The sequence below is a fragment of the Castor canadensis genome, chromosome 8 (genome assembly GCF_047511655.1).
Source record: "Castor canadensis chromosome 8, mCasCan1.hap1v2, whole genome shotgun sequence".
NCBI classification, from domain to species: Eukaryota; Metazoa; Chordata; class Mammalia; order Rodentia; family Castoridae; genus Castor; species Castor canadensis.
This window is the reverse complement of record NC_133393.1, coordinates 131,537,005-131,553,128: the sequence shown is the minus strand read 5'-3', so window position 1 is coordinate 131,553,128 and position 16,124 is coordinate 131,537,005. Positions and strand designations below refer to the sequence as shown.

The following is a 16,124-nucleotide window of genomic DNA, read 5'->3' as shown; positions in this document are numbered from 1 at the left end:
AGGCAAAGCAGAATATCATGTTAGTGGGAACATGTAGCAGAGGAAGCAACTCACCTCATGGCAGCCAGGAAGCAGAGAGCAAGACAAAATGGGGCCAGAGACAGGATACCCCTCAAAGGCATACCCCAGTGACTTGCTGCCTCCAGCCAGGCTCTAACTCCCAATAATGCCATTAAATTATGAATCCACTGATGGACTAATCTATAAATGATGTCAGATTCCTAATAATCCAATCACCTCTTAATGACTGACTCCACCAACTGGAGACCAAGTCCTCAACACAAGGGCCTTTTGAGGTTGAGGGCTACTTCATATCCAAACTGTAATACTCATTTTCATCTTCACTTATTTATTTATTTATTTTTGGTGGTACTGGGGTTTGACCTCAGGGCCTCACGCTTGTTAGGCAGGCACTCTAACACTTGAGCCACTCCACCAGCCCCTCATTTTCATCTTAAAGTAACTAGTTATTATAAAAGTCCTGGAACTATTTACCTAAGTTGCAAACTTTTTAAATGAGCCAAATGTATGACTTTACAACTTATCATATACTAATTTAATTCTCCAACAGTTCCAGAAGTTTGAATTTAATGCTAAAGGACTTTAGTGTTTGTTATAATAACAGGATTGTTATAATTTGTTCACAATTTGGCAGCAACAAGTTTTGTTTTGGTTTTGGTTTTTGCAGTATTGGGGTTTGAACTCACAGCCTGCACCTTGAGCCTCTCCACCAGCCCTTTTTTGTACTGGGTTTTTTCCAAGATAGAGTCTCATGAACAATTTGCCCAGGCTGGCTTCAAACCGCAATCCTCCTGATCTCTGTGTCCTTGTAGCTAGGATTACAGGCGTGAGCCACTGGCACCTGGCTAGCAACAAGTTTTTATTAAGCATTTATTACATTCTAGGGTTGTCTAGAGATGATATAGTGAAAGAGGGACACACTCTCTGTCCTCATGGGACTTGGAGTCCAGAGAAGGAAACAAACAAAGAAGGCAACTTGTTTTAAGGTAGTAAAAGAAGATTACTTTTTTCTCTTTTTTAGGGGAGCACTGTGGTTTGAACTCCGGTCTTCGCTTTTGCAAAGCAGGTGCTTTTCCACTTGAGCCACACCTCCAGTCTATTTTGTTCTGATTATTTTGGAGATGGGGTTTCATGAACTATTTGCCTGGACTGGCCTCAAACTACAATCCTCCATATCTCAGGCACCCAAGTAGCTAGGATTATAGGTGTGAGTACCCAGCAGAATAGAGTGCTTTGATTTAAGAGAGAGGGGCTGGAACTGATTTTGTTTGAGTCTTAGAGAAAGCATATTTGAGAGAAAGCATTTTTTTTATTAAAAAAGACTGACCATAGCTATAAACCTGTACTACACACATTTAAAAGATGGATAAGCACATATGAATAATAAAAGAAAAATGAAAAAAAAAAAGATGGATAAGAAGCCATTAAGAACTTAAGAGGAATGGAGGTGTGGCTTTGTGGTAGCGATTGCCTAGCATGTGCAAGGCCCAGGTTCAATCCCCAGCAGTGTAAAAAATAAAATACTAGGACTGGGGCATGGTATAGTGCTTGGTATAGCAAACTCAAGACCCTGAGCTCAATTCCAGTTCTGCCAAAAAATAATAATAATAAAATAATTATAACTATAAAACTCCTGCAAATCCCATAGAAAGAATTGAAGCTGTTAGGAGACCTAAAGGTATTAGGATATAAGGATATAAGTTCTTAATTAATTCACAATAAGAAAAGAAAACCATTCGTGGCTGTATATTTTATATATATATAGTTCCCACCCCTCAGAGAAAGAAAATATACTGAACCACGTAATAATGCAATATTTCTGGAATATGGGTTTCAAGCAGGAATTTGTCATGGTTCTTTTTTTGTGTGTGCGGTATTGGAGTTTGAACTCAGGACTTCACACATATGAGGCAGGTGCTCTACCACTTCAGCCTTAATACAGCCCTCATGATTCTTTATTTAAGAAATTTCAGACAAATTAATAAATTGTCATTGTGTTGTTTTCCATACAATACTAAAAATATTCTTCAAGTGTCATTTCTGGTATTGACCCAATATAAAGCCCAAGATTACTAAGTCCAGGTACTGACTTTCTGGTGAGAACTAAATGCAAGAAACTAGCAAATGAATGCCAGTTGAACCCCCCTCAAGCTCTAAGTAACAGCCAAACGTAAGTATTCTGAATGACAAATTTTAATAGCTAAACTCTCTGCTGAATGTCTATTGGGCTAGCATCATGGTTCACTGATCAAAGACAAAACCATATGCTTCAGATAGCAGACATAAAGGAGATTGACTTATTTTATGGCAAATAAGTTAGTAGCTGACCTTCTGTTCTTGTTCAAGTGAAGTGACATAGAAACAGGCTGTACTGGTACCAGGGAAATGGGCCAAGATGTTCCTCAGTGAACAAGAAAATATGGACGAAGAATTTGGTATCATAAACATGCACAAATTATTTTGACACCCCCACAAAAAATCCCTGAATATTGCCACTAGCAATTGGTCACACTAACCACAAAACAGCTTCACTATGAAGAATATCTTTCCAAGCAGAATTGCGTCATTTTGGGTCTGCCAAGATGACTTACCAAGTAGATGTACCAAGTTGTTGAACTGAGTTTTTATCTTGGGTTATTTAATAAAAGTCCATTTTAAAACTTTAATGACTGCTAAATATAATGATTTTTGTGAGAGCATAATTGATGCTAAGCTGTTCTTCCTGACAACAATCCACCAAAAGGTTCAGCTGCATCTTAATAAAGCAAATAGAGCATTAGCCCAACAGAGGGTGCTTCCCTTCCTGCCATTGGTGCTGAGAAGTGGGCATGTGTCCAGTACTCATGTTAGCTGTACAAGAAGTATAGGATTGTGAACAAATGGTGAATACAAATGCTAAAATAAGGACTGTGTTTGATTTCATGTAGAAAAGAAACAAGCAATTAAAAGTGCTGCTGGATTCTTTATGTCACTTCTCCCCTGATAATGGCAATCTCAATGCTAGCCAGGATGCTTGGTGTGCTGATTGACTAGAAATATGATACTGGCTACAATAGTCTTCTCTTCATCCCAAGAAGCCCTGAGACTGACCAGATGCAGAGGTAACTCAGCTTCTTTGTGTGGAGAAAAACAGGAGCAGTTATGGGGTATGGCCCACGTGAATTTCTGTAATGACATGAGAACATCAGATGTACAGAAATAAAATGATATACTCTATCTTTGCAACTCTTGAATGGTTTGCTCTCCCTGTCCGGTTTAGACTATGTGTTCTTGGAAGCAGAGAATTAATTTTCTATTTGTTGTCTCTACTCAAACCATCTAGTACTATCCACACAGCAAGTGTTCCGTAAATGTTTAACCAACAAATGACCTGTTGATTTCAATTTACGAGCACTCCCTAATACAGTACCTTGTCTAAGCCCTCAAAAAGGTGTGCCAAATGAATGAGTTTAAGACTAGTGTATTAAAACCAGACTTATTTTTGGTCCCCCATTTGTATATGCCAAAGAATGTGAGTCAAAATTCCTAGAAGTTTATTTCTATGTGGCTCATTCTACAAGGGTTATATTTTATTTTTATAAAGTTTTAGCTGAGTGATGTGTGCCTGTAAATACCAACACTCAGGAGACTAAGGCAGAAGTTCAAGCCAGCTTGAGCTACGTAGTGAGTTCAAGGCCAGCCTGGGCTATATGGCAAGACCCTGTCTTAAACAAACAACAACAAAAAGTTTTATTCTGAACCACAGGTACCTGAAATTTTAAGAACACTCCAAGAATCCCTTCTCTTTTGTAACTGTATTCTATTTCTGTAAGCATTTTTGTCCAACTCATTTCATTAAGTATTATCTAAAAGGAAAAACTCCACTTACTCGGCTTGGACCTCATAGATTCAGTTGTCCTCTTAACATCTCCACTTATAATTTAGTAGACAACTCAAACTCCATCTTTTCAAAATCAGACTCCCAACTACTGTCCCCCCCATTTCCTCCTCCCCAGCCAGTTCTGCTTCTGGAAGTAGTATCACCATCCTATCAAGACAAAGGCTGCAGAAGTCATCCTCAATTTCTGCTTGTCCTCCCATCTTCTATCCGATCCATCAATATGTCCAACTGGCAATCCTTCACAACATGTTCTGACCTGCTCACCTCTCTCCAGTCTGCACCATGACCCTAGGCACCACTATCTAAATCACTATGGTGTCTTGTGTGGAGTGTGCAACTTTGCCCCTTCTTTTACTCAGGTGATGACTTAAATGTCACCTCCACAGACAGTCAACACAACCTGAAATTGCTCCCCAGATAATCACATCACCTTGTTTATTTCTTCTTAGCATCTGTCATCACCAGATAATTTTCTTATTGGTTTGTTAGTTTGGGGGAAGGAGGGTGTTTTCTGTCTCTCCCCATTGAAATGCATGTCCATAAAAATAGGGGCCTTTGCTGGCATGTTTGCTGCTATTTCTAGAGTCCACAAAAGATGCATAATAAGTGCTCAATAACTAATTCTTGAATTAAGAAATCAATGAATCAATTAGTGAATAAATCTAAGACACATTTGAACATGAAGAAGAGCAGAATGCAGGACAACACAAATTTTTATGTAAAGTAACACATTTATTGAGACCCATTTAAATTACTCAGTTTCCTTCAACAGCTGTCACCCTAATTTCTTTAGCTAGAGTTATTGAACATTTACTATATTCAAGGAACTGTAGACATTTCCTATATTATCTCACTTAATTGTATTCCCTCCTTGAACAGCCTTAAAGAAGGCACAAGTAGTTAAGCAGCAAAGGCAGCATAAAAAAAACCAAGTCAGTCTTATACTAAATTCCTAGGATCTTTCCTGCACTTTTAATATTGTGCTTCTTTCAGATTGGCCATGTTCCCTGGGAACATTACTCAGAGAAGTAAGACCGGGAGGTTTAGCCTCAGCTTTGAGCTCTAGGACTCTCTCCCGAAAGGTTAGGGCACTTGTGTGGCTTGCTTTAAGAGCACATGGAGAACAAGACTTGGTTTCCAAGACCAACCTTCCCATGGTGTCCATTATATCCTATAAGCACAGTAGTAAGACATTTATCCCAAACAGCATTTGTTAAGTGAGTTGATTTTTACATATTTGAGCCTTCTGCTGAACCTAAGCAAAAATTATTACATGTTTTCTAAGATTCAGATCTCCAAAGTTAATACTTAATTCAAATTTCTTTTTATATATGGAAGGATTGGGTTCTTACAAGGACCAGGAATAACTGCATATAATTCCTTTTTGAAAAAATATGAAATATTGTGCAGGATTTGCAGCATGAAAGAATCATAGAATTCTGGGAATGGAAAGGAATGGAGAAATGGCCCCTGACTTCCCTAAGGTAAAAGCCAAGGTACAGAGGGGCAAAGTGATTTGGGGCTGTGGGCTAGTAGCCATTAGAATGAAACTACATTGCTTACCAAATTCAATTCTCTATCTAAAACTCAGTGGTGGCCTTTCAGTCATTTGGCCTCAGTTAATAATACATATGACTTCAAACTTTCAAAATGATGCCAAGTTCAAGACATTGATGTGCACATATTTTTGCTAGACTTTGTATTTTATTTTCTGTAGAACTTTTCAAAGTTACCAATCTCCCGTATAGGAAGCGAGGGATATCATTTTACCTTAAAGTCTCTAGGAAATACAAAATTCCTATATATTCTTGACAAATGATCTCTTTGAAAATTATCTGCCACAGATGCAGCTGTAATGCCTAGCACATCAAAACACAATGGTCCTGCTGATGGGGACTCTCAGTGAGTCCTTTTTTTTTCCCCTAGTGGATCTCAACAGAAAGCAATGGCATTTGGAAATGTGTGAAGATTTTCTAGGCTGTCAGAAGGATGAGGCAGAGCTCCTGGCACTTGGTACCCTGGAGGTTGAGAATGCTAAATATTCTGTAATTGAAGGGATAGTTCTACATAAAGGATTGCATCATCCAACATTCCAATAGCTACCTTGGGTACCAGCAAAATGACTGTATCTGCCCACTCAAGGTAGTTCCTTTGAATTATATGTGAAGAAATGATTTTAATTTGGAATTGTCTCAGTCTCTATGGGCTGCTATGACAAAATATCATAAACTGTGTAGCTTATAAATAACAGAAGATTATTTTTCACAGTTCTGGAGACTGGGAGGTCCAAGATGAAGACACTGCTAGATCTGGTGAGTCTAGCTTCTGGATCACAGATGGCATCTTCTCACTGTGTCCTCACAAGGTGAAAGGTCAAGGCAGCTCTCCAAGGCCCCTTTTATAAAGAGCACAATTCTACTCATGAGGGTAGCGCCTCCCAAAGGCTCTCACTCTTAACAACCTCACATTGGTGATTAAGTTTCAACATGTTGATTTGGGGAGGGGGGGGTCACAAATATTCATATCATAGCTGGAGCTTTTAGAAGTAAAGTAGAAATTTATCAAAATGGCCAAGAGCCTAGAATAAACATAGTAGAGTTTACTAAGTACTTCACATTAGATTTGCAGTATTTCTGGCAACATGGTGAATGAGAGAGCCTGAAATCTAATGTTATAGAACACTGAAAATGCAAGATGAAGCATAAAAGTTACTCCAACAGAAAAAGCAAAGAATTCCTGTGAGGTCATGACTAGAGTGAGTGCATAAATCCAGGGAGGGGATTAGGATCACAGTACTGACAGCCATCTCTAGATTATAGGACTAGAAATTGGCAGGAGTGGGGTGCTGGAGGAGTAGCTGGGGTGGAGGGGAAGGCTAGAGACAAAGCCTTGGACCCACAGAGGGTGGGGACCTGAACTGAAAGCCATCTATCATAAAGCCAGGCCCCAAGAAGGATTATGCCATCAGGAAGTGAGAAAAAACAAACAAACAAACAAACAAAAACCTCAGACAAACAAACACAAAAGGAGCAGCGACAAAAGGCTGCTCTCTTCCTTTGTTCTCTGTCCCCTGCTGTGACATCTGACAACACAAAAGCTCAGGAAACTCACATACAGAGCAGTGCAGAAGATGGAAATGAATTTAAGGACAAGCAAACCCAGAACCTGCACAGCTGGGAACTGGGCTAAGGCGCTTCTGTGTAGATGGTCTCACTCAGTCTTCACACCAGGCAGGTGGTGTCATATCCCCTGGAGTTACTGGACTTTAGGAAGCTAATGACTCCCTTCTCGGGGTACACTCAATAATGGTAGCGCTGAGCTTATCCCCCAGCTGGCCTGACTGCAGCCCTGTGGCCTCTACACATGTAACGGCAGTGCCATTCTGTGTGAAACCCTCACTCAGGAGTGGCCTGTCCTATTCTGGTCCTCTTCTAGGTTGTCTTTGTTCTGATCCCTTTCCTCATGCCCCACAGTTCTTCCCAGGGCTTGGTCTAACTGTTCTTTCTTCCTGTCAGAACATTTTCTCTGCCTGTCAGCAGCAGGTTAAAGTACAGCTGTCTGCTGCTGTACAACAGCCTGCCCCCAGATTCAGTCTTCCAACCATAGCCATGTTATTACACCCCACAACTTTGTGGGTTGGCAAGTTGGCCAGACTCAGCTGGTCAACTCCTCTGTTCCATGTGATGTCCATCAGGGTGACTTAATGGCATTCATCTGATGGCTTGTCTGACTTTATTCCTAACATGACTTTCTGGCAGGGACAGCTGGAAAGCTGAGCTAAGCCTTCTTCTCCTTGTCCTTCCAGGCACTCACTCCACCTGCTTCCTTCAGCAGGTAGTGAGATGTCTTCCAAGGGATGAAGGCAGAAACTTCTGGTCTTCTCCCAAGCCAAGGCCTGAAACTGTAGAGTCCCTTCAGCCATCTCTTGGTTAAAGCAGTCACAGCTTAGATCCGAGGAGAAGACAGCTAGACCTCCTCACCTCTCCATGGGAGGAAAGTCAAAGAATTGTGACCATCTTTAGTTTGCCACAGTTACAGAAACCTCTTTAACTGTATTTCCATAGCTTTAGCTATTTATGTTCCTATTGGCTATTACACAGCGCTGTATAATTTCCAACTTTAAGAAACAGCTCCTCCAATTCCGTCTAAGTCTGTTGCAGTTGACTGGGAAAAATACCATATTTATTATCAACACCTACCATGCTGCCTGGCCCATAGTTGTAACACAGTGAACACTGGGTGGATAAGTGACCATAATAAGTGGTGCCTTCTTTTTATTATATGGAAGTAAGTAGAAGGTGTTTACAAACAGCTCCCATTCCAGCAGGAAGTAAGTGAAGTCACCTTGAGGAGTCTCCTGCTATTTTCTCTGTAGTTACTAAGTCACACCTACAAATTTCTTTCTCATTTCAAAAAGATTCAACAGTTAAACAATGATTCAAATGAGCCTCTAGTTCCAAAATGGATGTAACTCTATACTGTCTACTTAAATGTGTCACACAAAGTCATTCTGATCCTCTAACTCAGTGGTGATATTCGGAAGGACATCAGAATCACCTGACTGGCGTGAGACTGCAGAGTCCCCTTCCCCTTTCCCTCTCCCCCAGAGTTTCTACTTCTTAGGCCTAGGATGGGGCTCAAGAATGAGACAGTGCTGATCTGGGGCCGCTGTTTTAAGTTATGCTGGCAAATGTTTCCATCAAAATTAACTGGTGTTGAAATTACTTGATTGGTTAATCTTGGATTAACCCTAAAACACAGGGATTGGTGATTTCTAATCCAGATTCACGCCTTCCATAAAATTGATTATCTGAAAACTTTGGGGTGCATTGCTTCATCAGGTATTGTCAGAGACACCCCCCAACATTAGTTAGCTGATTAAATGCTTTGGAAAATGAGTTATTGTTGCAGGTAAGATTCTATTAAGCATTCTCCATTTATAATTGTTTGTCACACTTAACAAAGAGTTTTTGCTCCTGTACAGTCTAGACATGATTTTGTTGCTTAGCAATGGGCTCCATTGTACCATTGCACTATTGTGTTTTCCTCTTCAAAAGACTGTGTGCCACAGGTACTTTCAAACTTTACCATGGCACTCCCATGAAAAAGGTTAATCTAGCAGACAAGGTGACAAGTTTCCTTTTAGGATGTTACAAATACACCGTGCTCTTTCTTCCAAGTGAAACTCTATGATTCCTGCTTAATGAAGTAAATTCCAGAGGGATTCACCTTTCTGATAAAGAGCCATCAATCAGGCAGTACACATTGCACAGTGTCTTTGTTCAGCTGTGTCCTGGACAAGTGGAGGATTCAAAAGATGTGGGAAAGGGTGTCTGCAGACACTCTTCATGTACCATAAAACAACAGTATTAAATGTTATTAAGATAGTGACTCTTTAAATTCTATAATACATCAGAAAGATGGAATTGGAAGAAACAGAGGCAAACTGCCTAAGACAGTATGTAATTAGCTCTGAAGTTAAAAGGCACTCAAGGACAAGTCTTTTAAGAATTCAGAGAGGGCAGACACTAAGGAGAAAGGCTGACATTTATCAAGTGCCTCCTGCATTCGAGGCACTTCAAATTCATTATCTTTTCTCCAATAGTGACAACAATCTTGTCAAGTCAGAATTGTTATCATCCTCATTTTCAGAAGAGGACAGGAAGCCTTAAAGGTTAATTAGCTTGCTAGTAAACAAACCCAGCCTGGGTTAAGTGAAGGAGCGCATTGTGGAGCAGTAGTTGGCTAGAGAGAGACCCACCCATCATTGCTCCCCTCTTCTTTGCATTATTCATAAATGCAGGGCTGGATTTCAGGCCGCGTGGTCCTCGGGGAACAGAACCAAGCTTTAATTCAGGCATATAAACCTTTGTGAATACCTTTCCTCTCAGCCCTTTCAGCCAACAGGAAGTCCCCTGGGACAAAGGTAAAGGAAGAAGGATTTCCTTTTATATTGTCTTTGAACAATGAATCCTGTAGAGTGATACATGATTTTCATCGAATTATATTGACCTAAAAAAAAAAAAGCACACCCTCTGTGTTTATAGCAGCAGAATAGCACATCAGCCTTCCAGATTTGAATTGTTTGGCATTTCTGTCCAATCTTTCTCCTTGATTGCATTTATAATACCCCGTGCCTGGTCTGATGAAACTGTTTTTGATTCAACTATTTCTTGAATTTTGATCTTCAACCTTCATAACAGGCCCCAGACTCTCCAAATAATAGTGCGTGACTTTACTCTGACCCCCAGCCCTAAGGCCCCATTCACAAGATAGTCCTGTTTCCAGGAGGCTTTGGGAAGGGTCCTGCACTACCAGACTTGAATGGGGAACGTTCTGTGTTCTTTGTTGAGATGGTAAATGCAGCCATAAAATCAGACACAGGAGGGCTTGGGCGAACAGGGCCTGGTGACAGGACAGCACACTGTGACGGCCATGTGGCACACAGTTTCCAAAGAGTGTTGGTAGAAGTATACATTCAATAAGTAAAATAAAAAACAGTTGAGTTAGTTGAGTTTTGTGCAACATTTCCATGGCATAATAAGAACAAGTCACATATATACATGTTCAAAGTATAAAATATAAATCGTGGTTTTGCTGTGATTTCACATATGGTCTAAATGCTCTTAGATTAGTGTTTCTATACTAGCATTGCAAAATATGAAGAAAAATGGTAAGATTTATTCAAATATGTTTTGAGGTGGTGAGACTAGAACCTGGGGCTTCACATATGCTAAGCATGCACTCTTACTTGAGCTATATCCCCTATCCCTATGTTTATAGATTAAAGAACTCTTTTATATGTTTATAGTTTAAAGACACTTTTTTTTTTGTAGTACTGGGGGTTTGTGCTTTCAAGACAGATTCTCTGCCACTTGAGATGCACTTCCAGCCCTTTTTGTTTTAGTTATTTTTCAGACGGATCGCACATCCTCCTACCTATGCCTCCTGCATGGCTGGGACCACAGCTATTCACTGCCACATCTGGCTTGTTTTTTGAGATAGGGTCTTGCTAACTTTTTGCCCAGGTTGACCTCAAACTGCAATCGTCCTGATCTCTGCCTCCTGAGTAGCTGATATTACAGGCTTCCACCACCATACTGTGTGCTATGTCACTGGCACTGTTTTCTTGCTCTTTTAACAGCAGGACCTGTGTTTCACTTTGCATTGGACCCACAAAAAATGTAGACCCTCCCTTCTGACTTTTGAATCTGATGAGCCTAAGATAAATTGTCGTTAAGCAACTGGGTGGCTGTCTGGATAGTTGTGATGGTTAATTTGATGTGTCAACTTCATGGGGCTAGGGGGTGCCCAGACAGCTGGTGAACATTATTTCCAGGTGTGTCTGAGAGGATGCTTCTAGGGTCATTAGACTAAGTAAAGCAGATGGCCCTCTTCAGTGGAGTAAGCGTCATTCAATCCCTGGAGCACGGAAATAGAACAAAAAGATGAAGGAAGGCTGAATTCACTCCCTCTTCTTGTGCTGGGACGTCCCTGCTCTCCTGCCTTCAGATATGGGAGCTCCTGGTTCTCAGACTCTCAGGCCACACTAGCGGTTACATAACCAACTATTCTGGTTCTTCAGCACTTCAAAACTACGTGACCTTGGGCAAGTAAATTAATTATTCCTTGATGCCTGGTTTCCTCATCTGTAAAATGGGTAAATAACAGAATGTACCTTACAGCATTGTGGTGAAGATGCGGTGTGTTAGGCTTGGTATGTAGGAAACTTTCAATAAATATTAGTCGATATGTATTCCAAGGTCCTCTTCTCACTCGAGTGGTGCATAAAGAACTTAGTACTTTGAATAGGTTCAGCTCTAGCTCTGAGTATGGCTAGTCATGGGTCCAGGCAGGTTTTCAGCTTGTCTAAAAATGGAGATAATTTCTACCTTACCTGATTATCACAAGAGTTTATGGGTAACCTATGGGAACACACCTGGGGAGCTCCTTCCCACGGTCTTCTCTTTACCTGAAGCCCCACCTCTACCCAATGAAAAGGGCAGGTCTTTTCATCTTCTATGTGTTCCTCAGATATTTCAGAAGAGACAACTGCTTACTAAGTTGAAGAAGGGTAAGAGAAATGCAATAATCTAGTGTTCTGTTCCTCAGGGGGGCAGGAAGGAGACAAAACTATTCAGAACTCCCATGTTCGCTGCAGCATCATTCACAATAGCCAAGATGTGAGAGCAACCTAAGTGTCCATCGATGGATGCATGGGTAAAGACAATGTGGTATATGTAGACAATGGAATATTATTCAGCCTTAAAAAAGAAGGAAACCTTGCCATTTGCCACAACACAGATGAGCCCCCCCGCCCAGGACATTATGTTAAGTGAAAAAGGCCAGACACAGAAAGAAAGTATTTTTTTTTTGCGTGAGAGAGAGATGGTCTCTGTGTAGCAAAAGCTGAACTAGAACTCACTATGTAACCTAGGCTGCCCTCAAATTCTCAATCTTCATACCTCAACCTATGAGTGCTGGGATTACAGGCATGCACCACCATGCCTGGCAAAGAAGTTTTTTGTTTCTTGTTTTCTTGTGATGCTGAGGATGGAAGCCGGGGCTTTGTGCATGCTTGGTAAGCTCTCTACCACTGAGCCACACCCCAGCCTTGGTAGAATTTTTAAGAGCCAGTGTATAATAGCCTACCTTCTCCTTCTCATTGCACTGGTGATGGGTCAAACTAAAACCTCACTCAGCCCGAGGTCCCTGAGTCATTTCTCTGAGAAGTCATGTTCAATGGTCTCCTCCTGTCAAATTCAAAAAAATTAGAGGACTGGTGGCATTATCTACCTGATCTTGTATTAAATGTACATTTCAACCAGGCACCAATGGCTCACACCCAAAATCCTAGGTACTTGGGATGCTAAAATTGGGAGGATCTTGATTCAAGGCCAGCCCAGACAAATAGTTTGAGAGAACACCATCTTCAAAATAGCCAGAGCAAAATGGACTGGAGGTATGACTCAAGCAGTAAAATGCCTGCTTTGCAAGGACAAAGCAAAATGTTAAATTACCTAATTTATACAAACCACTTATAACAGTGCCAGACACATAGGAAAGCCCCAATAAGTAGCGATCGTGTTGTTTTATTATTGTTACCAGCAACGTTCATACCGCAGTTTGTGTTCAAGTGGTAAAGCAAATTCCTACGTAGAAATAGCACCTGCTTGAAACGATTAAAATGAAACCCAAGAATTTGTTTAAAATGGTGTTTAAAACTCCATCTCTGTGAATCTAAACCAGAGAATATGCCATCACGTCTGCAACATGATACACAGACATATATGTACACAGACATGCATCTGTTCATATATAGAAAGAAACATATATGTTCATTATATTACTGATTCTCTCCAAAAAAATGTGAAGGAACAGCCAACTTAGCTGTGGATAAATCTCAAAACATAGGATTATATGAAAACAAGTTTTGGAAAAAGACTATCATGTGAGTTTATAAAATACACGTAAAAATGCTACATGTACATACCCACAGATAAGTGTTCTAAACTGTAGCGTGACACTCATCAATTTCAGAATGGATATTACTTCTGGTGAAGGAAAAACAAAGGGATGAAGGACAGGAATAAAACTGCATTGCATTTTGTTTCTAAAAATTAAAACACAGGCAATAAAAGGAGCTACCTAAAACAAAGCTCACTTGTATTAAATTTGGGTGGTATATTCAGAGAGGCCTATTACAGCATTTCTGCATGTTTACTATAATTCATAAATATTAAACATGACCTAGAATATTAGACAATTAATATTAATTTTCACATATATTTTTATTACTTAGTAAAATTCAAATGTCACCCATCTTGGAAGCTTTGCTGGAATCTTCTAGAAATCTCACTCCCTAGATTCCCGTAGCACCTTATTCAATTCAATTCACTTTTGTGGCCCTCATTATTTATTTAGTTACAATTCAGGTATAAACTGTTAGAGTCTCAATTAGAGTGACTGGTGCTCATTCTTCTTCATATCTATTCAAAGTTTTAAGGTCAGAATAGCTACATTAGTGTATGCTTAATAAATACTTACTCAGTAGAAGCTGGGGTGTGGCTCAGTGGAAGAGTGCTGGCCTAGCATGCAGAAGGCCCTGGGTTTAATCCTCAGTGCTGCAAAATGAATAAATAAATATTTATTCTGTAAAGGACTGAAGACAATTTGCATATCCCATAATTGCTGATGGGGTGTGATGTTAGCTGCTGATAAAAATGAGTCAGGAATGACTGTGAAGAAAGGTTCTGTCACAGAAGAGTAAACCTAAGAAGTCCAATCACTTCATCAAATCCTTGGGAGCCTAGACTTTGGCCAGCCTTAGTCTGCTTGGGCTGTCAGAACAAAATGAAATCCCAGGTTAAGGTACCAGCTGATTCAGTTCCTGGTGAGGGCTGTCTTTCTGACTTGCAGATGACAGCTTTCTCACTGTGTTCTTTATATGGCATATAGGGAGCTGTGGTGTCTCTTCCTCTTCTTATAGGGCCTCCAATCCCATTGTGAAGGCTCCACCCTCCTGACCTAACCTAGCCCTAATTACTTCCCAAAGTCCTCACCCTCAAAAAATATCACATTAGAACTTTTGGGCTTCAACATAGGAATTTGAGAGGGACACAAACATTTATCCCACAATATCAGTTCTGAATTCATTCTCTACCTATGACTATCACAACATGAGCAGGCAGGGTTTGGGCTCCAGGGAATGCTACCCAAGGTTGGAAACTCACGTATGGTTGGGGAGAGAGCTAGGGCTGCCTCTCATCAGCACATTTCTCCAATCTTTTCACACACCTGAGTGTCAGGGGAAATAAATGAGTTTCAGCACTTCATAACTCTCATAGGCTTGTCATTGCCACTGATTACTCTCCTGTCAAGATGATGGAAGATTAGAGATTTTTGCAATCAATTAGAAAATTTAATAATCAATTACACGGCCCCTGCATGGTCCACATAGACTTCATGCAAAAGACATTTTAATTTTTAATTATTGAAAAAAGAGTGATTTAATGCATTTGCCTCCTAAGGTTAAAAAACAGGGGAGGTGGAGGGAGAGAGTCAACCATAATCATTAACTGTTAAAGTGAGAGTCAGATAAATTATTGCAAAAGTCAACTTAATAGCATTATTAATTATTGCAAAGCTAAATAACTACTTCCACATGAAGGTTGGTTATGTAAACATACCCAGGTAATTGGTTATCGATGGACCCAAGAGTGCAAGGTTATTCATCATCTGAATGCAGTGTTGGTGGAGATTACTAGTCACATTGAAAAGGAGGAGGGAGGATATGAGGAAAGGGTGTAGGAGGGTGAATGTGGTGGAAATAGTTAGTATTCTCGTATGGAAATGGAAAAATGAGACCTGTTGAACTATTCTAAGAAGGGGGAGGGGGATAAAAGAGAATGATGGAGGGGGTGAATTTAACTAAGATATATTGTAAGCACTTTCATAAATGTCATAATGTACCCCAGATACAGCAATAACATAATTTTTAAAAATGGGGACCTGGCATTTATTCAATTCTTCATAGAAGGCTGTGCTTGGAGGGGAAGTTGTCTCTAAGTAAAAAAGATGCCTTTTAAAAATTTTTAATCATGAGATAAAAATCTGTTTGAAGCAGGCTAGATTAGGGAAAGCTTGGGACTCATAGAAAAACATATTACATCTTAGATCACCCTGCTTTGACTCAGGAATGGCCCTCACCTGGCTGGGAACTGCCCATGCCCCTCTCCACTCATTCATTATTGGATGAGGATCACCTGGTCCTCTCCTTCCCATAGGTTATCGTAAGTTTTAAAAGCACCTGAAGAGCAGAAGCACGCTGTCTTGGCCGGCAGGCTCCACTATGCTCCCCTTTATATTTTCCTTTCATAACTTTTAATAAATTCCATTGGTACCCACCTGTTCTGCCATGGATTCTTCCCCACTGGATACAAAGAATTTGGAAGTCTTCTGATCACAGACTGAACCAGTGCTGTTAACATGTGCACTTTCCTCATTCAGAACTTCAAGTTAGCTCCTGGATTTGTAAGATGAATTCCCAAGCATCCCCAAGAAGTTCTCAGGAGTCCCACCATGTACTGAGTTCCCATCAACCTCAGGATTCAGACCGGTGACTCACCATATTAATTGTCTGGCAATAGATGGACATTTCTTGCCTTTGCTCTCTAGAGTTCTATAATTTTAACCTTAAAAGACCAAGACAACTTCTCCTAAC

The 16,124-nt window shown here is 40.4% G+C and overlaps 1 long non-coding RNA gene across 1 annotated transcript; it reads right to left on the bottom strand.

The window, feature by feature from the left end:
• Positions 1-12,492: 12,492 nt before the first annotated feature.
• Positions 12,493-14,796, bottom strand: LOC141425570 (uncharacterized). Its single transcript, XR_012450546.1, has 4 exons — positions 14,635-14,796; positions 13,949-14,025; positions 13,395-13,455; positions 12,493-12,654 (listed from the first exon to the last, which is right to left on the bottom strand). It is a non-coding gene; the product is annotated as an uncharacterized lncRNA (long non-coding RNA).
• Positions 14,797-16,124: the final 1,328 nt, after the last annotated feature.